Genomic DNA, 25,335 nt, shown 5'->3' on the forward strand with positions numbered 1-25,335 from the left:
ATACTTGATGGTTGTGGCATGTTAAAAAACTTGCCCTAGATTGACAGCAGGCTTGAGAGTACATTGCCAGTTCTGCCCTTTTATTAGTAAAATAATCATTTAAGAATCAGTCAAGCTACTCCTGAGCTGAAGCTTTAAATTCAAAGCTGTGTTCCTTATATTCATAGCTGCAGTTGTGATAATAATCAGGGAATGGCTCCATGGCCTATGAAGCAGTGTGCAGATGAACATTGCTTTCTCTCTTAATGGAAAATGTGATTTGTTCAGAGAAATGTAGTCCTGGAGACTGTGTTCAGGTGCTATGTGGCTATGCTGGGCCTTCAATGCACAGCAGGAGCACTTGCTGGCCACCTGCTGCAGATGCCCCTTAAACCTTCCCCTCAGCTGCCCGGCTGTGAGACTGAACTTCCACCGGAGCAAAGTGCTCTCCTGGGCTGAGACAATTGTCCCTCTCAAACATGTGAGGCCTTGGCCCTGCAGAGAGCTGGAGAAATAGGGGTTCATCTCAGAAGGTATGCAAGGAAGGTTTTGTGTTTGCCTGGGGAATACCAGCGCAGCGTGGAAACAGGGAAAGAGAAATACAGTGGATTTTTTTCTTCTTAGCAGCTTTAGATCATGGATTGCACACCTTTAACGAGTGACCTCTGTCCTCTTGGGCTAGTTCAATGATTGAAATGACACTGAAAGCACTCAGACCAAAGAGGAGAGTTGGCTGGCAAGCAGTCTGGCCCTGCTGGGACTAGGGCCCTCTCTCCATGTCCAGAGGGCTGTAATGGGCTTGCAGTTGGCATAAGCAGGTGCTGTGCCTAGGTGTGATGGTGAAAGGAAGGCGACTGCAGAGTGCAGAGGGTTCCTGGTGTCAGGAGAGGCCCGTGTTCCTTCCTTGTGGCATCCCCAGATTGTCACAGGCAGTTACTGAAGGTGTGAGCAACCTGTTCTTAATTTATCTTTGTGCAAACAGGTTTGTAACTAAGCCCTGGCCTGGAGTATGATCAGAATAATGGTGCAAGTAATGAATAAGGCTAAATGGTGAGAGAGTAACCTTGAAGAAGTTTTCCTTCCTTCTGTAATGCTGTTCTTCACAGACATGAATCAATGTTTTTGTTAGAAGTGTTCCTCTTGCTGGGTTCATGCTTGTTGACATCTTGGTCCCCAGTGGCCAGTCAGGACGTGTTACTGGAGCCTGCTATGGAAATAAATACATAGGCTGAATATAACCAGAAATAAAACTGTTAGTTCTAGATCATACTGAACCAAAAATCAAGTGTCTGTAGCAGGACCTTTGGGCTACTTCAGGCTCATCTCTGTGGGCCCCAGCAGACAGCAGGAGGGCTGCATGCTGCCCTGTGAGGCACTGCCTGCCCTTGGCTGTGCCCTCCTGATGGGCTGGGGGCCAGGACTGGGCACAGGGGATGCCATTGTCCCCTGCTCAGAAAAAAACACAAAACAGCTCACTGAACATCCATGCACACAAGCAGTGGCACTGGTGGGCACGACCAAAGCCATTTTAATGCCAGCATCAATGTCCCCAGGCACTCGCAGCCAAAATTCCCTGGGTTTCAAAATTAATGCCAGTTTAAAAATGGGTGTTTCTCCTAGAGTTAAAAGTTGATTAAAGTAAAAAGGAAAATTTATGTCCCACACACTTATTTTTTTTCAAGCTCTCTGAATCAGCTAGCTTTTTTTTTTTTTCCTTCTTTCTTTGTATTTTACTCTTCCTAGTAAAAAAAAAAAAAAAATAAAAAAAATCTGAGCAGCTTTCCTTGAGCTTTCTCTGCCTCCTTTCCTTCCCACGCTCAAACTTAAAATTTGTGTCTACGGGTAAATAGGGTAGGCAGGGCTTAATCATATCTCTAATTGTAGTGCCTAAATTAGTCTTTAAAGACTAACAGAAATCCACTGCAGCAGGGGTTTTCTAGGAACAAACCAGGAGATGTGAGATTAGGGTAAGAAGCTGGCATTTTGACTTGCATCTGCTTCCCAGAAGAACACAATGATCCTCCTTATGATCTCTCCAAAGACTGACTGTCAGCAATAGCCGTGTTTGATAACCTGAGGTGGTAAGTGGCTATTGAGCAGAAAGCAGAAGGCTTCTACCTGCACCTGTTCCATATCAGAGGTGTTTGTTATGATGCTGGGAAATACCAGAAGCACACAGCTTATTACTATTTCTATTTTACTGAAGATCCAGACAATGAATTCACTCTTCTTAAATCGATCCTCCTTCCCAAAGCAGACAAAGAAACTACCTGTAGGCCTTTGCTGAAAGCTTACACTTTCTGGTATTGTTTCCTCATCAGGAGCTACAGCTTACATTGATCTTGTAGCACTCTCTACCCTTTCACCTCCTACAGCAGTAGGCAATACTTCATTTCTTGAACCTTATGTTGTTCGTGCTGTGACCATGAAGCTTTGCTGATGTTCCTACCCTGGCTGGAAGCCATGCACACTCTGTGACACAGGTGGAGACATCGGTCATCTAGACAGAACAGCTCCTGTTGAATGGCTCATCTTGCTGGAATAGGCTATGGCTCTTAGTGTAGCACCAGAGCTAAAGGGGCCCTGATGTGCAATAGGCAACACTTGTTTTGACAGCAATCTTAAATATATCAGATTATGAAATTCTGAGCAGATCTTGTCTCTGAAAGGCTTTGAAAATCACAGGGAAAAAAAAATGCAGTTGCCTACACCTTTTTATTTTGAGGTAGAAGGACTGGGAGTTTTGTACCAGTCACTCCTGTTCTGGGAAGAGGTGGCTAAGGACATCTCCAAAAAATGTGAAAACACACTGTTATAATTTGTGCCTAATAAGTTTTGGAAATGACCTGCACAAAGTGAATAATTGTAAGAGGAATGGAACAGGAACTGATGAACCAGTTATCTGAACACATTTTGTAATTCTGAGAGGCAGCTGTTTACAACCTCAGCCAAACAGCCTATGTTTGCCTATATGCTAAATGAAAACATACGAGAATATTGTATTTCTGAGTCTAAATAAAATCAATCAAAAAATATGGCCAAAAGTGCAACATTGAAATAATGAAGCATTGGAAAGAGCTGTTGTGTTTTCTGACTGTCATTTCATTGCCCTTTCTGATGGCAGTTTTGGCTTTAAAGTTTTTCCTAATCTTTTTGAGACTGAGCATTCAGCACCAAAACTCCATAAAAAAAAGAGCTCAGTTTCTAACCAAAATATGGATAGCTATTTTACTTAGTGAGCTGAAATGGCCCAAATGGCTTGTTTGCACAGCCTTGTCTTCTCCTTGTATTCCCGTTGGTTTATTCTTTGCTCCAGTCTTGACTCAGGTCTTGTTGCCCCTGTCCTCTGGGTAGCTGTAGGATGCTCAACTGTCCTTGCAGCTCATTTGCTGTAACTATCTCAATAACTCTGCAGTGTAGACCCTCTCTAGTTTCCTGCTGTCCTTTCTGACCTTTGTGTGTCTGGTGCAAAACTAGACACAGCATTCCTGTATGCCCTAGTCCTACGCACTGCAGATTTGCTCCATCTCCTTTATTAAAAACAATCCCCAGGGACTCCGATGAGCCAAGTCCCTTTCATAGCATGAGATGCAATTATTGAACCCTAATCCTCTTCCTTGTCCCTGCTCTCAAGCATTGCATTAGCGCATCATGTCCTTATTTATGTATATCAAGACGTGGAGATCTGCTGGAAGTGCTTGGTTCACAAGGCTAAATCTCTGCACTCTCTGCAGAGTGTGGTGCAGCAGTGTGCATTTTTCCCATCTCCTTCAGAGCAAAGTGACCTTCAGCAGCTTGGTCCTTTCTCTGAAAACAAAAAACATTAATCTGGAATGTTAATTAATCTGCAGTTAGCAGGCTATCAGGCTTGGGTTTAATTTGTGTTAATGACAACACATATTTGAGGAGAAGAAGTTGTCTGTACTGACCGTGAAAACTGGACCAGAGGAATTTTAGGGGAATTTTCCCCCTTTTGCTACACATGAGTTGCTTTTACTGGAGCTTTTGAACAGTCATTTTTTGGACTGAGCTGTCTGAATTGCATTAGAAAGTAGCTGAAAAGCAAAGGAGAGAGATGAACACATAATTGCCCTGCATGTGATATTTATTGCTGTAGTGCTCCAGAAACTCACTGGCTCTGCACTGCAGCTAGCGGGAATGGCAGCAGCTGAGAGCCCTGGTGCACGGCACCGCTTTCCTGAGCCCCCAGCTCTCCAGCTCTGTGGTGAGGGGGGCAAAGTGGCTGCTCTCAGAGCCTGTCTGTGTCCGATGGGCCCATCTGTTTGTAGGGAGACTGGAGGATGGTGTGTGGTGGTCTTCAATACCCAGGGCCAGTACAGAGGCCAAGGTGGCAACTCCCAGGATTGGGACATGGCTGGGGCATTGGAGGGGCACCAGGGAGGTTCTCACAGGCTTGGAGATGGGCTTTGCCTCACCTCCTGCTCAGGAAACTCTTTCTTGCCCTTCTTTTTGCTGCTAAAAAATACCTGCTGAAGCTGATGATCCTGAAAAGTCAAACACAGTCCTAGCTGCCAGGCACAACACTCTGGCAGAGACGGGATCTTGTCTCATGCGCCAGGCTTGATTTTCTTTGCTGCTGCAGTGAGTAAGCAAAAGCAGAGCTCCTGACCCCAGGGAAGACCAGCAGCATGAGTCAGGGCTCAGCAAGCACGGTCCCTGCTGTTAGGTTGTTTTCCTTCTGTAAATTCAGCTTCCTCTCCTGCTGGGACAAGAAAAAAAAAAAAAAGAGGCAAATTAAGCAAGCGGTACAGTTCTGCTGCTGTGGGTACTGTGCATTTTCAGCATTTCTCACATCCTTCCCGAAGAGGTTTTTCTCCTCTCCGACTCCTGATGTTCCAGCCAAGGCAGAACAAGAGGGATACTCAGCGGACGGCACTGCTCTTGGCTGGGCACAGCTTGTCGAGCAGCCTGAGTGAGCTCCGCGCTGTTTGGTTTGCAGATTAGGCCAGGGGCTTTCATAATTTTACATCTCAGACAGCAGTGACCACCCGGCCAGGCTTTAGCAAATAAAATACCACAAATACATTCTGAAAAATGTGAACATAATACTCATGAAGGACTATTAATGCGTGCAGAAAGTATGCAGGCTGCAAATACACCTTCATCCTGACCTACAGCATTCCTGTCACTTTATTCCTAATGGAGACGGCCAGTTATGGTTTTATGATATAGATTATGTGTGAGCTGCTTATGCCAATCAGAGTTTTGCTCTTGACTTCAGCAGGGTCTCAGTTTTTCTTTCTATAACTAAAAAGAGAGAAGCTACACAAGTCACTCTACAAATTCATTTAATTATAAATATACCCAAAGGCCACCCTGTTATTGAGAACTGGTGCAGATTATTTATTTATTTATTTTTTGGGGAACATGACAGAATTTATCTGAAAACATATATCACAAATACCAAACAACTTTTTAGGACATCACGCAAGAACAACAATTATTTCTTATTGTATCTATTTATTTATCTATTTTCTACATTTTAAACCCTCAAATGTGAAAAGTTTCCATCTCAGAAGCTTTGGAGTCCTCATTTGCTAGTGGTGGAAAGGAAAAACGACAGCATTCTAAGTCTTCAATGAGAAAACTTGAGCTGAACTAGACAGTTCAAGAGAAGACTCCTGTGTGGAATATATATTTTGGATGTGCAACGTTTGAGCAATATTTAAGTTGGCCAATTTGAGTAAGACTGGAGTCTAAGCTCATGGAAGGCCACACATACTACTGTCATTGCACGCCTTTTTCTTCCCCAGTGGACAGAACAAAACTCAGCAATTCAGAGGGTGATTTTGGGAGTTCCTGCAACTCACAAGGAGGTCTGAAGGACAGTGTCACAAAATGATGAATTATTTGGTCATTCTTATTATGATCAAAATTCATAATTTGCCCAGAGTGAATTTGCCAGTTCCTGGCTGATGATTTTCCTTGCTGCTGAGTGATGTTTTTTAAAACCAGAGGAAGCAGGAGGTGGCATTTCTCACAAGCTGGACATTATCGTAAGGTGAAAATCACCTGAATGCAGCATCAGTGTATCTACCTCATGTGTCCCACTTTGATGCCATTTCAGTTGCAGAATAGGAAATGCTGTGATGTGGTACCTGCACGTCTGTAGTCAAAGTTACACAAAGGGCTCAGTGCTGCAAACTGTTTATTCCTCCCAGCTCTATACTGAGCTTGATTTCTCTTATATTTTTTTTTTTCTGTTTGACACTGTGCTTCTATTTTTGGAGAACTGCTAGCATAGATATGGTATTTCCTATACGGTATCATCAAGTTTTACCTTGTCAGCTACAGCCTCCAGCTAGATGGAACAAAGAAGGGACATCTGGGGGGAGATATCCCCCACCTCATCCTGATATGAATCAGGAAATCTTTCCTGCACCCACTGCTTGCAACATCATTAGCTATCCCCGAGGGGAAGAATAGCACTGTGTGTGACTTTCTTGAAGCTCTTCACCCTTTACTCGTTTGACCTTTTTAATGCAAATGTTCCTTATAGAGTCTGTACCCCCATCCCACCAGTAAAGTTAATGCTTTAAGGAGCAGTGGCTGCAGGTCACTGTTTCTAAGAACACCACACTTGCAAATTCCTAGAACACTTTTGCTCTGTGTAAGTAAGCAGGGAACGTTGTTTTGCTAGACAGAGTATGTGAATGACAACCTGGTGCCCATCGACTCAAGTCCTCTGGAATGCAAATAGATTTCCAGCACGAGGCTGAATACTTCTGTTTGTTAACTTAGTGGAAACCACTTGGCATAGGAAAAAGTTCGAATCATGATGCAGACATTTTAAATTAATACAAAGCACTCCTGCTGGCTGGCAATCCAGCTGGTGAAAGTAGCCGTGAAACCAAACTCGTCCTTTTCAGGTTTGTTCACCAGAAAGGTTCTAGAAAGCCAGTGGTGCAGATTTTTCACTTTTTCTCTGTCAAAACTGATGCTGAAAATTATCTGTCCTCATCTACCAAAATATTTCTAGCCCAGACAGGTTATGCAATGCTGAGCCTCAAAATGCAGGAGCTGTCTAATTAATCAAAATAATTTTTCAACATTTTTGCAATGCTAAATTTTGTCAAGTATCAACAGTTTCCTGGAATTTAGAGAGGTCTCAGAAGCTCCTGAGAGGAATTCAGAAGATGCTGAGTTTCCTGTCTCTACAAATCTAAGTGGCTTCACTAAGACCCTGCCACACGCAGACCCTACCTCTGTGCAAATAGCCACCAAAGTGCAGGCTTGAAAACAGCTTTCATTTTCAGCTTTCTTCAGGTTCACAGTAATCTGTGTTTGTGTGCTTTGCACAGGGATGTGTCAAAATGACCCGCCCTAACTTAGGTTTTGTGAACTAGTAATTTTTACAATGCTAAAATTCAGCAGCAAGTGAAAATATATCTTAATTTATTACCTTACCTTGTTAAAAATGTACATTTTAAAGTAGGGCTGCTCCCTTACTGCTCTCATTTCCAGTTTTCAGTTTAACCTGGCTGTAGCTGCCGCATCAGAAACTGAAGCTTGCACCTAATGATGATGCTTCTGGTTCTCAGAGTCTGAGAGTGCAGTATTGAAAATTTGCTGAGATGTGAAGCTTGGAGGAGAAAGTATGACGGTGCTGGAGCAGCAGGAGGGTAAAATCTGGCAGTTCCTGAGCTGCTAGCCAAAGTGAATTCATTTTTTCCTTTAAGGAGAATGATTTCACTTTGCATTGACATACCTATAAGCTAACCAGAGACCTTCAAGATCTCCCAAGATCTGAGATTTTGCTTTAAATTTCAAACAAAAAAGGATATAATTCCATAAGTTTTTATGTTGTCAATTGGATTTTATATGTGAGGTTCAGTATTATGAATCATGGACTCCAAGAAAGCTGTTTTTTAAATATAATTCAACTACAGGGAAATGTTGCAGATGAATTTTTAATTCTGTAAAAGAGTATCTAAAAATAACTTCATACACAAGTGAATTGATTTTATTATAACTCAAGAAGGAATGAGAAGCCCACTGTAGGAATGGCATTCTGGTGGGGCTGGCCAGATTGGAAATTGAGGTTACAGAAGAGTAAGGAAATTATCTGCTCCTTTCTTCTCCTCACTGTTTTACTCTGGCTGAATGAGACTAGGGAATTGGAATAAAATGAGAAACCTGTCAATCTGCAGGGTGTCCTATACTTGACATTGGTGGAGACTGAGGAAGGTTATCTGTTATCTGCAGCGCTGAATGAGCTGAGTGGGACAGCGAAGGGTACGAACATCTGAGGGTATGAGCATTTTATATCCTGCTTGTCTCCACAAATGGGATTTAGGGTAACTGTGGGGAGAGCCCAGTGTTGTCTTTGTGGTCAGGCAAGCCAGAAGCTACTGCTGTGGCTTATATACATTATTTTTTGGAGTGCTTTTAAGCAGTTAGATGAAGGAACAAGGGCAAGACATTTTGTGGGTAATGGGGTAGAAGTCCCTGTGCCGTCAGTGTCAGCTGTGTGTTTGGACAACTCCTGCTGTTAATGGGCTCAACCTCTGTGTTGCTGCTTCTTTTCTTTGGATGTGCTTTCCCCTGTCTTTCCAGTACTCTTCCATAAATAATTACAGAAAGGAAACTAAGATGAGTATGTGCTTCTGCAGCCTCAGCTCAGTCTGGTGTTTTACATCGTTCCCTTCTTGCTTATGTGTTGAATTGTCAGTGCAAGCAGTAGGTTGCTTTTATATTTAGAAAGTAATGTATTAGCTGAGTGGCAGTTTGTCTGGCACATGGTTTGCTATCTTTCTTTGTCCAGCTTTGTGTAATTTAATTTTAGGAGGCAGCAATTTCCACTCTCAAAAGAACAGCTAGGCAACATTTCTTCCAATTCCTGTTTGTTAAAGGTTTTTATCAAAGAAATGGTTTCTGCTTGTCATGCACAGCTTGCCCAGTGCAAGCCTCCTTCGTTGCCTCTAAAAATGTCAGAATGACTGCAGGAGAGCTGAGGCAGCAGCCGGTGTGTCAGGCTGCACCCAGCCGTGGTAATGCTGTCCCCTTTGCCATAAATACTGAAGTATCGAGGACTTCAGCAAAAATTTGATAAATGAAGCAAAAAGCCATCAGAGAAACAGAGACAAACAGTTCAATAGAGACAACATCTTTTTTTTGGAATTGATAACTTGGGAGAAGCCTTGTTGCTCCTGGTGTGTTTGACAAATACAAGTCAAATTTACCATGAGAACGGAGTACCTTAGAGCCAGCTAAAACACCAAAAGCCACCACCAAGGCTTAATGCTGATCCAGGGGGAAGGGGCTACCCAGTCAGCTGGTCTAGGGCATAGGACAAGGAATGGAAACTGGAGGGGAGAGGGTGGGGAAGTGGGCAAAGGCTGCAGCTGAACAGGGAACCTCCAAGAGACGTGGGCAAGACAAGCTTTGGGGCATCTTGGGTGTTGGTACAATCACTAGGTCAATAAGCAAAGAAACCATCGCCTGAGGTTCGAGTCCTTCCAAAGCAGGGCTTTATGTATGGTCCTTAAATAAACAGGATTACAGCAGAAAATAAAATAAATCCTTGTTTGCGTCATTCTCTTCCCAATGGAAACAATGTGCAGGACACTGAAGCTTGGCTACTCGCTCAAGTCACAAAGAGGCTGGGTGCTAAAGAACAGCAGGGGGATATTCAGAGATGGCACATTATTTAGAAATAAGTTGTAAAGCAGAAGTAGTTGATGAAACTACAGGAGAAAAATGTGAATTTTTTTGGTGCTTGTAAGACAACTGGTTCATCTTCTGATCAGAGCATAGTCAGACCCAAATTAAATATGTGTCCTGTCACAGTAAGAATGGAGCTGGTGCCATCATCATGGAGAAGGAGGGAGCTTTTGGAAGTACCTTTCTCAGCACAGATGGGTGTAGGCCCTGAGGATGCATGCCTTGAGACAGCCCTGGCTGCTTTTGGCAAAGGCGTGGAGTCTGCTCTGTGCCAGCCCAACTTGGGTTTCCCCATGCAGCAGCAAAATGGAGCAGAGAACAGCAGGGAGAAGTCTGCACCACCCAGGGGGTGAGCAAGCACAAAGAATAATGCACCCACAATTAACCCAGGGGACTTACACCCAGCCTTTTGAGCACCCATCTCATCTTTGCCCTGTGTGAGCCCACACAGAGCCTGCTGCAGGGGGTAAGATGCTGCAAGCTGGGCTGGAGTGACAGCGCTTCCCAGAAAGGTGGTGGCTGACAGCAGGCAGCAGTGCCAAGCGTTTTTCCTCAGCCTTTAATAAAACTGTGAGATTCCTTTTACAGCTGTGCAGTCCTGGAGAAGCTGGAGGCTTGCATGGATTTACACGACAGCAGAGTTTGTCCCTGGGTGGGTAGGAGGGGGAACTGTTAGCATTCTTGTGCAAAGAATATGACCAGAGACAGCTGGCAACCTATTTCTGGGACTCACCACTTTGGTTTCTCAGATGACATCTGAGAGCACCTACTGGCATTTAGTTCTCATTAGAGCGTTCTAGGCAATTTTGGTAGTTTGCATGACGTGTGAATTCTGCACCTCTGCTACTCCACTACACATTAGGAAAAAAACCATCACAGAAGACACCCATCCAACTGTTTTCTCCAGCTGTGTAATTCCCATTGCTGCGTGCTTTGGTTTGCACGCAGCCATCTCTGCCTTTAAATAGACAGTGTAAAGATTACTCCACCCTCCCCTGCCTTTGTTTCTTTGCTCTAAACATAAAGAAGTGAAGAATGAGCCAAAAACTGCCTCTAATGCCACAGTATATAAAGGATTTGTGGCAGCAGTCAATGAACTAAAAAGTCCTGCATGCTATGATTTAAAGTAGTATAATAAGGGATGTCTGGAGTTTACCAATATATGACCCAGGGGAAAAAATAGGAGGGAGGTGGCTCAGGCTGTCTGCTTTGGGCTGTGTCACGCTTCATGCTGAGATGGAATTCAGTCCACTTCAGGCAGGTACCTCCAGGGCATGCCCCAAATGAGGCTGTTTCGGGGGTACAGATGGGTTTAGGAGAAAAGGCTGAATGCTGCAGCTTCTGCCACCTTTCTGGGGAGGAGAGAATGGACTAGTGGGTGATATCCCCAGTGGTTTCTACCTGCAGGGAGATGGAGGAAGGCAGGTTGTCCTGGTGATTAAAGGTCCCTGTTGTGGTTTAACCTGGCTGGCAGCTAAACACCACACAACTGTTCGCTCACCCTCCCTTCTCCCTCTCTGGGATGGGGGAGAGAAATGGGAAAGTGAAGCCTGCGAGTTGAGATAAAGACAGTTTATTAAGACAGAAAAATAATAACAACAACAACAACAATAATAACAATAATGATGATAATTGTACTACTACTAATAATGTGTACGAAACAAGTGATGCACAATGCAATTGCTCACCACCTGCTGACTGATGCCCAGCCTAACCCCGAGCAGCCAGCCCCCCACCCCGGCTAGCCACCCCTATATATTGTTCAGCATGATGTTAGATAGTATGGAATATCGTTTTGGCCAGTTTGGGTCACCTGTCCTGGGTCTGTCCCTTCCCAGCTCCTGCTGCACCCCCAGCCTGCCTGTTGGCAGGACAGAGCGGGAAGCTGAAACGTCCTTGGCTTGGTATAAGCACTGCTCTGCAACAATTAAAACATCGGGGTGTTATCAGCACTCTTCTCATCCTAAGCCAAAACATAGCACCCTACCAGCTACTAGGAGGAAAATTAACTCTGTCCTAACTGAAACCAGGACAGTCACACAGCTGTGCTGGGGAGGAAGAAATGGAAAGTCCCCTAGATGGAGTGAGAACTGAGAGTGGGATGGAGACAGCGCTCAGAGGGGCCAAATCCATAGCCAGAGAAGGAAGGCTAGCAGGCTTTCAGAAATGGTTAGTTTCAGATTTAACTTTTCTGTCTTTTATTTATTTACTTATTTATTTATTTATTTATTTTTGCATTCTCTGTGGGAACTGTGCTTCTGTTATTCCTGCTTCTTCCATTTCACACTGTCACGTAAGGCTTTCCCTGGACTCAGCTTTAGTCTTGGAGAAGAGTGAGAAAAAATTCATTTCAATTCAAATGAGAGCGTGTGAACAAAAGAAGACTTGTGCAAAGCCATTTATTCTCCAGATCTAGTTAGAGTTTTCCATTTTTTGGCAGCTTCTTACATACAGCCTGCCCTGAGGCTGAGGGTCTCTCATCTTGGGAACAAAGATGGGAACAAATGGGACAGCGACACATGTTCAACCTACCTTGACAAGGAACCCCTCATAGCATGACACTTCATAAGGTAGAAATACAAATTTCCATCAAACAGGATCTCCTGACCTGAGTTTCTTCTTAGATTTTGGTGAATATTTCTGGTCCCTGACTGAAAAAAAGGAAAGGGTATGAATTTTTGTTATGGCAGAGAAGCAATAAGGAAAAAAATCCATTGTGGTTGGTAAACAAATGGATTTAAAAGCACAGAAAGTGACTCTGGTACATGTCAAGAAGAAAGGCAAACTGACCTCATATCTACTAAGTTTTTCTCCAACTCCCATCCTCCAAGGTGGACCACTACTGCATAGCAGAGCTGCCCTGTGCTGTAGGAGCAGGAGATGCTCTTAGACATTTCCTGGTGCTTTGTGTCCTTTGCAGCAGCCTGGGATGTCCCAGGGCCACCCCACTTTGCTGTAGCACCCAGCAGGGATGACCACAGAAGACCTCAGGTATGCACAGTGCCCCCCTGACCAGACACATGCAGTGTGGGGTGGGCTTTGTGTCTCCTTTCACATCCCTGATGGGGACCAGGCCAATGTTCTCCCACCAGAGAAGGACACATAGTGCCAGACCCTGCATGGGTGTCATTGTCATTTGCTCGGCAATGCATTTCTGCACTTCTTGCACCTACCCTGTGTTTAAACTATGGACTGCATACGTGCTATATATGATGTATGTCTTATGTTGGCTTGGAGTCCAGCCACATCCAGTTATTTTTGCACAATCCCTGTCCTGATTCCACCCCAGCTCCCATTTTTGTGCTGAGAGTGCACAGGATGGGCAATCCCAGCTTCTGCATCGAGCTTTTCCAGCCCAGCAAAGGACTGGGCAGCAGCGTTGCTGCTTGGAGGTTTAGAGTTATTCTAGGGGGAAAAAAATATAAGGAAAAAAAAAAGCCCAAAAGCATACAGTAGGAGTACTCCCAATGCAGGAGGGAGGTGAACCGCCTGACCCCAGCAGGTGCTTTCTGTCCAGCTTGCAGAGAAGGAGGATGGCAGTGTGCTTAGAGCAACAGCAATTAAGACTCTGAGGACAAGCTAGGAAAACAACCACCGAGTTTAATAAGCTGGGACTGCCAGGCTACATGCAGGGCAGTGTCCTCTCCTGAAACTCCCTGTGGGGCCGTGGTGAGGATGCCAGCCCTTGCCAGCAAGCAGGGGCTGCTTGCACCGGTGGTGCCTCGGAGCTCCTCTGCGCCCTGGGAGCAGCCCAGAGCTTCTAAACCTGTGCCCTGGGTGTGCTCCTCAGCTGGGACATCACCTCGTGTCCCCCACCCAGCCCAGCGGCGTTACCCTCCTGCAGACAAGTTATCCATCTCTCACTCTAGCACAGAAAAGCCCCTGAGTTCAAACAGTTCAGGCTGCAAAGTTCGAAATTAAAAGGAAAAAGCAGAAATTAGCTGCTAACCTTTAATTTTCTAGTGATAGGAAACAATATTCCCCAAACAAACCCATCCTACCCCCATTTGAACTCTGTAAACCCCCCCGGTCTCCATTCCAGCCTGTGTTGGGTGACCTGCTCCCTATCTAATCTCCTCATATTGCACAAGGTGTTTGCTAACATCCAAAGTATCTTTTACTCTTATCAAAACCTTGGAGGCAGCTTGGTGTAAGCAGTAAGTCTTGTTAGGCAAACAAACACTTTTTCATATTAAGCTGTACTTAATAGCTGACCAAAAATTCACCGTCTCCTATTAATAAAATGCTGAGCTGGAACCATCTCAGGCGTTTTGAACACACCTTCTGAATATTTACATCTGGAGAGTACACAGTGTTTACAAGAACTCGTGTTTATTTATCCAAGAACACTTTCACAGAAAAGCTCCTTTATGACTAGCTGGAGGTTCTCCTTTGCCAGTTTATTGACCTTTAGCAATGTATGGCTATTTGTCTGGCGAAAACGATAGTGTTAATCTTAACCTGCCAGGTGTAATACATCTCGGTAACTATTTTTTTTTTCTTTTTTAAAAAAACAAGGTTTTGGGTGGCATTGAGGTTTGAGGCCAGCGTGGTTCAGTAGCAGGCAAATAACATTGCTATCTGATGGCACGTGCTCAGGGGCTGGAGGGAAGCGAGTCCGTGCTTGGAGCTTGCCCTTAGCACATCCCTGCTGGTCTCTGTGTCTCAGCCAGCAGTTCCCGGCCCTCCTCATGGCTTATATCCAGGGGTCCCCAGGGTGCCCCCCATGCGGGTGCTGCTGTGCACTGCCCAGCGAGCTGGAAGGCTTTCAATCCTCTCGCTGCCTACTCTGGCATTTCCTCAGAACTAAGTGTATTTATCCAAGAGCACTTCCGCAGAAAAGCTCCTTTATGCTTCGCTGTAGATTTTCCCTGCCAGCATCCCGACCTTTAGCACTCACCCACAGGTTTGCCTCAAAAAAAGTTCATTTCTGTTGAGTCTCCACATCGTGCTGTGCCGAGGCTGGTGGGCACTGTCCTGCCAGGTCCCCAAGGACGGCTGCTGAGGACCACCACGTGCAGAGCCACCTTTCCACCAACAGTCCTGGTTCTCCAGCTCTGCAAGTCCCCAGATAACCCCAGACAAGCAGCTCAGAAGTGAGGGGGGGAAAAGACAAGGTGGGAAGGCACAGGGGTGGATTTCAGACACCTGCTGGCACCCCTCTCCTCAAATTGCACGAGCAGACTCCTTAATTCAGCCCTCCATGTGCATGGAGGTTGTCTCCTAGTTAGAGTTAATCACAGATTTCAGACAGCATTTCTGTCATTTTATTTATTTGTTTATTTATATATTTATTTATTAGGGAGGAGGAAGCTATTTACTCATGCAGGGGGAGATTTGAGTTCAAGACCTGAATTTATGATTCGTTTTTCATATTTTTTTACATGAAGTAACAGAGGAGCAGAAACCGAATCCAGCTTTCCTTGCTCCCAAGGGCCCGACACCCAGACGGCAGAGTGGTATCACCTCTTCTTCATTTCTAGGAGAGCATACAGGGGGTGTAGCTGTTTGTGAAGTCTGGAGAACCCATTTCAGATGCCTGCACATTAAGAACTTGCTATGTTGGTGATAATATCTGTAAGTTCAAGGTGGGATCTGAGGGTGAGAGCACCCCAACCACAGAGCTCTCAGTGAAAACGGGAAAGGTGAAATCTGGTTTGGGATGGTTAAGGGGGAGCTGGGCAGAGGGGGAATGGGGAGAATGGGGAATGACTGAGGGACAATAGGGACAATTTGGTCAATGGGACCAAAAGCGGCAATCTGTGAGGGTAAATGGAAGTGGAAGCAGCATGAGATCACGATCAATTTCATTTTCCTTTTTTTAAATGGCAAGGAAACCATGTAGAAAAATACACTAAAACCACAAAAAAATGCAGAATTGAGCCTCCAGAAGTAAAGAAATAGGAGGATGAATGCTGCTAGGACAGCAGCTACAGGTGGTAGGCATTTTAATGGCATGGGCAATTAAACATTGGAAAGGCTTGTGAAGGGGATGTGGTAGACTACATCACTTGAAGGCTTTAATTCAAGTCCATAAACCTTAAAACACTGTCTGTGGTCTCCCTAGGCAGATATTGCTCTTGACAGAGGAATCATTGGGGCAAATTGTGCAGTGAGCTTTATGCAGCCACTCAGGAAGATGTTCAGTGTGCTATTGCTGCTCAGCAAGGTCTGGGAATGCCATGCCCTGACCTGGCTGTCTAATGCCTACTGTGCCAATAGGCAGGAAAGGATGCAAGGAAAGTGCTGGAAAGGCAGTGGTGGCACTCAGGAACTCAGGTGGATCTCAGAACCTGGTAATGCTGAGTTTTGTCCGTCAATTTGAACAATTAGGACTTAAATCTGGATTGCCAAGGAGAGGACAGTCTGACCAGAGAGTCTCTGTCTCTGCAGAGCTGTTGCTTGATGACCTGTGCATGGGCAAAGGTACCAAGATTATGAAAATAAAGGGAATAAATCTCCTCCAGCTACCAGTGGAGGAAGGTAGGGAAACTGCATTTCTCCATAGCCTGTTTCCCCTAGAGCTTTTCTCCATAGCTGATAAAATAATAATTTTATTTGAGAAAGCCCTGAGATCTGAGCCCAACATCCGCACTTCTTCCTTTAGGAGTCCATGAGCAAAAACAAGAAGCCAGATAAGTGTGGCTAGTGTGAATGTACTCCCGGCCTGCTCCTGGCTACTCAACATTTAATTTTGGCAAGGGAACAGCCCCAGACGTGAGGCTCTGGGGAGTATGCAGAGCTGGGGGATAGATGTTCAGCCAGCCAGGACAATCACAACAGTCTGGCCTGACTCTTCACCCACGGAAAGCCTCCAAAGTGCAAAGCGACCTGGAAAGTTCACTGGGAGCTGATGGTATTCAGCACCTCCCAGGTTCAGGCTGTCAAAGAGTGATTTTAATAGCACATTAAGTATGAGACTCTGGAACATGATCAAGACCTAACACAAGGAAGTAGCTTTTAATTAACAAGTTCCACATGCTGCATATGAGAAGCAAGAGCCATTCGAATTTAAAAAAATTAAGCTACGTATCAAAAAAACCTCCAGTGTTGAGTTTAGCAGATTTAATTTAAAATAAACATTTCTACTTCTAGGTGGCACAAAAGAAAATTTGCTTGAATTTAATTTTTTATACCACTGAAAAGGATTTTACAACTTAGAATATACGCTTTACTTCATGCCATACAACTGTTGAAAATTGGATTAATTGTCCTGCTTTCAGCAATTGTGCTGGCAGAAACCATTAGTAATTTAGACTCGTGGGGTTGGTTTTGTTTAATTTATTTCCAAAAAATTATTTTTACTGCAGAATGCTAAAATAACATGTAACCAAACATCTAGATTTATATGGTGAGCTTCAGCCAGTAAAAACCTTCGAATGGAAATAGCTGTGCTTGGGCCCTGCAGTCCTACAGAGCTTTGTCGAAAGCAGCCATGTGAAACCAGAAGCTTGAAGAGGTGGTTTGGTTTGGTTTTGCTGAAGTTTTTGAGTTAATGTTCATTATAGCATGGCAGCAATAGGTACCTCCCTGTTTTCCCTAGCTTTGGCACGTCCTTTTATCAGGCAAGAAGACACCTTTTAATGCTCTTGCAGTGTCACGGTGCTCTGCTGCTCCTGCTGAAGGGCTGGAATTAGCTGAGTCGGTTTTGTGGATGCATGTATTTTTTTTTTGAAGTCCACCTTGCAAATCAGATCACCACCTAGAGTTTCATAGGGTTTTCAGCAGCTTTTAAATGTTGCACAAAAAAACCTTCAGAATTCGTATTTAAAAATAAAACACCCCAGAATGAAGCTGTACTGTGGGAGGAAGGTATAGGGAGGACCAGAGGGACATCAAAGGTCACCGAGTCTGCTCTGCTACCGTGCACAACCACATCACAGGGTCTCCTTCAGAAGGTATTGTAGGTCTTCAGAAATCATTCCCCACTCCGCAGGGCCTTTGATAGCGAGTGTACCTAACTGCAGAGCATGCACAGTCCCAATTAAAAAGAGAAGAAGAAAAACAAAAGAGGTACATGTAAAGTCCATGCTAGCTGCTGTTAATATTTACAAAATAGTGGAAATCATCATTCTGCTGACACAAAAGTGATGAATCAGAGGTTGCTGCGTTGCCCATGAGGACCAAAGGCAGAACTTGCTTTACACTTAGCATTTTCAAGCTTTGCTCTGTAACAACAGCATCCCAGACTGGGTTCTTCATGAAAGTGAAGGCTGAAACTCCACTGCATAAGAACAACTCCATGTGTCAGGACATAAAGCTCATCCCAAGCAGGCCAGGAAAGCCCACAGGCTCCTGGGTGCCCCAGGCAGCTCCCTGTGGGCAGAGAGGTTCCTGCAGATGATTTTGCTCATGATGCTTCATACGTCAGCTGTGATGGTGGCACTCATGCAAGCTCCAGCATGCAGGTGACAGAATGATGCTCTGACTGGCATCCTATTTTCTACAAAGCAAGTTGCCTTTCTGCACATCTGATTCCCTTGAGGCATGCTCTGCTGATCGCTCATTTGCAGGCTGGACACTTCATGCTCGTGTAGCTCCTGTCCCTCACTGGGCACTTTTCCAGGGCCCTGCAGAAGCCAGGCTGCTGCAGGTGCTGCTGGGTCCCTCCCCACTCGTCCAAGCAGGGGCCCCACGTTAGCTAGGGGTATCGCTGACTTTCAAGGTTCCCATTGCCAACACGACAGGCTACAGGTTATCAGAACCAGCTTTACCAGCCTCATTTTCTATTCTAAAAACCAATCCTCTTGTGCCTATCCCCCACAAGTGCTGGCCATCCCTTGGCTCTCTGCTCGCTCCCTTCCACCGCTGGTGGTCAGAGCTGCCTCGCTGCCCTGCCAGCTGTCTGCAGTAATTGCTCTCTCTCTTTCCACCTCACCAGCTCCCCACCAGCTCCCCATCTGTTTTTCAGCTATAGCTTAAATCCCTTTTGATCTGATCCCCAGCCACTGGCTCCATCAGGCTGTTTCGGGGACCAGGCTCCCCCCTCCTCCACACCTCCCAGCTCTGTGGGATGCCAGCCTGCAGTGCTGAGCGTGGCATGGCCCAGGGTCCTGCCCTCCTGGGAGAACTTCAGCCTGATGACAGCATACCTATCTGTATTTTCAGCGTGCCTACTCATTTGGTTGAAATTAAGGCTTAGGGAGAACAGCCAGAGCATGTAGCACACTTCAGGACTGAACCTTTCCTTCCTAAACTGATGCACACACGTGCTGCAATGCGGGCACATAGGGAGCACCAACTCCCTCATTTCATGTGAAAGCCATTTTATTCACCCCAGCAGCTACTCAATGATGTAATCTATGAATTCAATGTAGTAACTCAATGCACTACTATTCAGACAATATTTTTGGACTGAAGACAAAGACCACCTTTGGGACAGCCTGATTGTGTGATCAAAAACAGCTACTGCTGCTGATTCTTTTGTACCCCAAACACTAGCACTGACTGTAAACCAAAAGACTAGAAGTTACGTCTAAGAACAACCTTCCTAGCTTGATCCATCTTCTGGATCTTGAAATTTAAGGCAGTTGCATCCACAGCATATACCATACATCCAACATATCTTAAGACTAAGGCAGCCCTTTTCACTGCTGGGTGAAGTGATTAGCCAGCATGTTTATGGACAGTTTGGCCATGCACTTTCCAAATGTGTACTTCAAAGAGTCTCTGTTTTCTCGGCGCTATGATAGATAAAACAGGTACACACGAGATACATCCACTTCTACAAACATGAATGCAAAGAGCTGGAGTACATGCACTGCAATTACAGGATAAGCAGAGAGACATTAATGTAAACTGTTGGTGAGGAATGTGTGTTTGGGCAATCGAGCCTCTCTTTTCATGTGCAGGAGCCAAGCACAGAAAAGGATCAAGGCAGAACTTGCAGGTGAGCACAGAAATCTGCAAAATACAAAAAGCAGTATCTGGAAATTATCTGAGACACCTAATCCATATAAGAAATTACTGCACCCATCTTTTTTAATAGGTTGATAAATGGAATGCAGTGGGTTACCTTGGCATGGAAATTAGTGTCTTTGGTAAAGATTTGCAAATTTATAGAGAAGGAAAACAAATGGTAATCATCACTTAATGTAAACCCAAGGAGAAAGCTGAACTTCAGTGACTACATTAAGCTTGCTTTTAAAGCCTGATCTAGCAAAGCACTGAATAACCCCAGCTCCCAGTAAAATCAGTGGAAGCTCAACATCTGCAAAAAGCTCAATCAGCTTTCCTCCATGGTTTATTGCATTAAAAACAGGAGGTGTTATTGTGAGACCAGAGGAAAGTTCCAGAAAGATCTGGAATGAAGATCAAAATCCCGTGAGAAGAACCTGTGAGAATGAAGGTCAAAGTCCTGTGAGAAGAATCCTGTGAGCAGCAACCTGTGGTGTTTGAACAGCGGGAGACTTGGAGGACCTAGGAGAGAGGGTGAGCCACCAGTGATGTGGTTAAATGGGGGCTTGCTGGAGCCACTCTGCTGGGTCCTGGGCCTCTTTCGCTACCTGCTGAGGGTCAGGAAAGTGACAGATTTGTGTTGACAATGTCCCCAGCAGGCAGGCAGGTGCTTCTGTCCCTGACCTAGCCAGACAGGAAGGTGTGTGGATGACATGGACCTGCTCACAGCGCGTGGTTTGCAAAAGGACTCACCTGGAAAAAAATAAATAAATAGGATTTTAACAAAGCTGGAAGCAGCCCCACATGCTTTGCATTATTCTCTGTGGTCCCTGACTGCATCTTATTTCACATTTCACTATTCCACCAGGCTTGAGCTGGTGCTGCTGAAGGGAAATGTAGGAACTAGCAGCGATGTGCTCATGTAGGACCCAGAGGTGCAGGGGCCTCCAGGGATGTCTGAAAGCCTTTTGGATAGTCTTGCTCTGTGCCAGGTTTCTCTCTGCTCTGCATTTCTTCATTGTGTTCAGATGACATGCAGCTGTGTCTCACAGAGACACCAAACCCAGCGGCAGATGCTCTCCTGAAGCTCCCAGGCTGCAGTCCTTAAAAGGACCCAGTTCCCATCCTAGTCATAAAACCTCAGGCTTATATGTGCTCAGCTTCCTTTGCCAGCCCTGAGGGCCCTAAGCACTTTTGTCCTATTCCTTGCAAAGGCTTTTCCATGGGTGGAAACTTTCAGTCCTGCACTCGGTTGCTGCTACCATGATGTCTGGTACAAGCCTGCTCTTGGCTTTAAGTAACTTTCCTTCATTCCTCTTTGGCATCAGAAAGCTCCAGCCATTATAAAATTAATTTCTCCCTATAAGGCACTGCTAGAAAGACAGAAGGGTGAAAAGAGACCTTTCCCCTCTCACAGCTGCATTGGGTTTTCTGGATGGATTCAGTCTCAGCTGCCCCAAACACAGGTGCTTCCTTTCTTTGTCCCTCTCCCTCTTTACAGTCAATGCAGCCCATCCACTCTCATCTGTTCTTACAGCTTCTTGGGGGAAAGGACAGGGAAAACAAAGGGTTTACAGAAAAACACACTTGATCCCAGGGAAAAAGCCAGGCTTGGACTTGTGCTGCCACTGATGGTCACTGAGCTGTCATGCTGGGAGTAGCATGATTTTTTTTTTTTTTTCCTGGCTGGCAAAACACCTCTGCACTGCAATACAAACACTGCTACCACCCAGCTGAGGTGTCTCAAGTCCCCTAAGGGTTAGGCAGATCCAAGCTGAACCCAGATAAGACAGTATGTAGAGAAGTACTAAGTTTGGGATCTGGGAAGCAGTATAGCTTGTCTGGCACCAGGCTACTCCTCGTTAATGAGTCCCTCTGCAAGATTCATTAACTTGGCCAAAGCGCTGGGCTGACAAAATTACCCTGGAGAAGTCTGTGCAGCTTTCTGATGGACCTCCACCTGTGCTGCTCTGCCTGTTCTACCTCTCATTGGGCACTGAGCTTAAGGGTTGAGGACATGTTTAGAAAACGAGAGGTCCAGGACCAGTAAGCAAATCTGCAGCCAGCTTCTATGGGGCTCAGGGGCCTTGTTCTGAGAGCTGTGCAAGTCCCTTACACCTGAGGTCTCTGCAAGAAGGTAAGTGGGTAACTGCCCCTCCTGCTCTTCAACTGCCCTGCCTGCACCATTAAAACAAGTCCACTATTTAGCAGAAGCCACAGCATGAAATGACATGAGGAAACTATCCACAGGGGACAGGCAAGGATAAGTGTATACTTGCTTATAAGGTAGGCAGATATATGCTGGAAGAAAGAGGAAAATGAAGAATGCAAAGTGAAGCCATACCTGGAATTCATTGAGATATCTGCAAAAGTACTTAAGGGGGCCTCCTTTGGGTTAAGTCTTTCATGGGTAGCCAGAGAAAATTATAGTCTGGTTGAGTTATTTCATGCACATTAATCTTTCTGCAGCAATCACCACCTTCTTATTCATAATCTTTAAATTAAGGCATGTATTAATTATTTATACAGCTCCATCCATCTATATGGATGCTTTACAAAGCAAATAAAATGAGGCCTTGTTTGCAGAAGAGTGTATAATTTAGCACAGGCAGATGCAGAATGGGTGAAAAATTCAGCAGTGGAGAAGAAACTAAGATGGGAAGGACTTTCAGAGGAGGTTGCTTTCCAGAAGAAAAGCAATGACACGCAGTGGCATGGAAGGGCTGTTGTGCTGGGAAGTGGAGCTTGGAGAGGATGGCCAAGACGGGGGTGCTTGGAGGTGGGTGAGGGTGACAGGGAGTGTGGTAGAAGCAGCAGGGTCTTGAGAAAAGGCAATGGAAGTGGTATGACTTCCTGGTCAGGCTGCCTTTGGGGTGATGGAGAAAACATGCATGACAAAGAACAAAATGCCCCGGGGGGTGGAAAACAAATAATTTAAGTCCAGGAGGTTTTCAAGGTTTTAGTTCTCTAGTTCTTTTGCGGGACCTCTCTCATTTCTGTTTATCCATTGAACACAATGGTCTGACCACGGTGCTGCTTAAAATTCTTTCAGATGAGTGAAGGAGTAACAGCTGCACAGACACAGGAGGATGAGCTGTCACCCTTGGGTCATTATTCACATCTTGCACTGCTGAAGGAGTCCAAGGTTCAAACTTTCCTCCTGGATTGCTACTGGATTTTCCATGAATTGTGTTGAAGGGTATGGCCTTTGATCCCAGCCTTTGCTCCTGCCTTTCCAGGCTGGTACCTCCTGCTAGAACGGCAGGAGAGGGAGGCACAGCACATGCTGACACATCATTTCTGCTCATCTCACTCACACCAGAGCACAGTGCATGATGCTTACTGAGAGAGCTAGGCAGTTCACAACACAGGCCACTTGTGAAAACAAGAAACAACACCCCCCAACCTTCTTAGCAACCTTCTTAGCTCAGGGAAGCCAGAGAAATTTTTCTTTGTTTCAGGGTCAGCACAATCAGCTCCCCTGCCCCCTGTGGCAAGCTGTAGCCTATACCTTAAAACTCTTTCTCTTTGGCCCCTTGTGACCTGCAACCACTCAGGACTGTCCAAGTGGAGCTGCGAAATAGGGTTAGGAAATTTGCTGTCACTATCTGCACATCTGCAGGGTACCAGGACACACACCTCAGGTCCACGTGGCCCGCCCCAGCTGGCATTGCTTGTGCATGGGAATGGGCTGTTTGTGGCTGTTGGGTATCTGCTCAAAGAGGCACTCACCCTACAGCATGAAAACTGCCAGAGATCAGATATCTTTGCTGGGAAATAATCTTCTTATCCTGTGAAGCTTTGTGATTTAAAAGACGTTCCAGTTTGACATATCCTCAAGATATATTGTTGTTTTCTTTGGGAAAAACACAGAAAACGAGCTCTCCTGAATCTTATGGTTGTCACTGGATTCACTCATGAGGTGGAAAACTCATGCTCAAACTTCTGCTCTAGAGTGAGTCAAACGTTTTTTGTCTGCTGACTGGATGTTTCGAATACCAACACGTTGCAAAGGCTCTTTCCCTGTCTTTGCCTCCATATTTTGTTTACTGCTTCAGAGCCCCTTTCTGAGTAAACTTTAATCAGAACAGGTAAGTTTCCATGAAAACTGGTGATTTTTGCTGAATAACTATTTTGCAAGCAGAATTGCTCAGTCGAAAAACACCCAAAGGTTTTGGGGAGAAAGTACCTTAGGGCGACTGCCCTTACATACCTGCACTATCCTCTGGTCTATCCCTTGTGAGACAGGCCTGCCACCCTCTCTCCACAGACCTCTCATGTTTACGAAAGAAGAGCATTTATTTATTTACATCTTGCTCCCTCCTTCTGTCAACCCTTGCCCTCCATGTGCAGTTCCCATGGTACGCCTGGGAACGAGGATCCTGTAAAACATTCAGCTCTTGTGTCAGGATTGCACTGAGCTCGAAGTCTGTCTGTGAGGACCTGCACACCCTGGCACTCCCTTCCTTTCACAAGGGTCTGGTTAACTCCTGGGCATGCTGGAGCTCAGTCCAACCCGTTTTCCCACAGCTTCATCCCTGTGGTGCTTTCTGAGCAGTGGTGCCCAGTCCTGGGCACCCCAACCAGTTTGGGGGACAGGGCTCTGCCATGGAGAGGAAGGGTGGTGGGACCCTGCCTCAGGCAGAGCTACGCCTTTTGGGTAGGGCTGCCTGGAAGCCTCCTCTGAGGCAGAGAATACCAGAGATGTACAAAGGGATGCTAAAATCCAGGGTAGTTTGAACAGATACTATAAACGGTGTGTACATATATATATATATTAGATGAAGCTCAAAATCTGTTGGATAAAACAAAGTGAAAATAAGAAGAGATTTATGGACCTGTCTTCCTCAGCATCCTGAGTTTCTGTGGGTGGGCATTCTCCTCCAGGAATGGCTGCATGCTGCCAGTTTGATGATTTTTGGAGGTGCAGTGATACCACACAGCCAGTCCACATCATGACAGCAAGCACCATCCATCCATCCATCCATCCATCCATCCATCCATCCATCCATCCATCCATCCATCCATCTCTGGTATACGTGTACTCCGTGCTACTCACAGTACCCTCCCAAACTCTGCTTTGCAAAGCACCACCATGAGGGGAGCACCAGTCCATGGCCCACCTGGCTGCCTCACTCTGTGCTCTCCCAAGCACAGGGTCCTCTCCTTCATGTGAGCCCCATGTAGCAGCCAAGGCAATGACCCACCTTGCTTCTCCCATCCAGCCACAGGTCTATAAGAGAATTAACAGGTACCATCCTTTGCAGCTAACAAAATAAGATGCCTATAGGGCAGTTATATCATTGTTTCCTTGATAACGATAGACATACACGTTGGCAGAGATGCCTAGCATCACAGACCTTGCAGTCTGATATTCCTGTGGTGACTCCTGGAAAACTCCTACAGACCTAGGATTGCAACCTATGAGAGGCATGAAACACAGGATCTCTTACCCTGTTACATTTGCATCCTTATTCTGAAGCTTCTTGATATAAGTTCCCAACGCTTTTAAAATAATTTACCAAAGTCAGTATTTTGCCCTCTTGTCTTATATAAAGACAGTTTTTCTTGTTCTTCCTTCTCTCCCCTCTCTATATAAAGTAAAACTGAAACAAATGGCAGCACACACAGTAATGAAATGCAAACATCTACTGATTTTCTGGAATTGCCAGGTCTAAGTGCCACCACCAGTAAACCCCACACACAACCCCTCCATTTCACTGGCAGGGCATGGGGGAAGAAGAGGACTCATTCTTGCCTAATTCATTTTAGATG

The 25,335-nt window shown here is 45.4% G+C and overlaps 1 long non-coding RNA gene across 1 annotated transcript; it reads left to right on the forward strand.

The window, feature by feature from the left end:
- The first annotated feature begins 21,065 nt into the window (after positions 1 to 21,065).
- Positions 21,066 to 23,605, forward strand: LOC137850952 (uncharacterized). Its single transcript, XR_011092919.1, has 2 exons — positions 21,066 to 21,697; positions 22,613 to 23,605. It is a non-coding gene; the product is annotated as an uncharacterized lncRNA (long non-coding RNA).
- The last annotated feature ends 1,730 nt before the right edge of the window (positions 23,606 to 25,335 follow it).

Source organism: Anas acuta, chromosome 1 (assembly GCF_963932015.1).
Source record: "Anas acuta chromosome 1, bAnaAcu1.1, whole genome shotgun sequence".
NCBI lineage: Eukaryota > Metazoa > Chordata > Aves > Anseriformes > Anatidae > Anas > Anas acuta.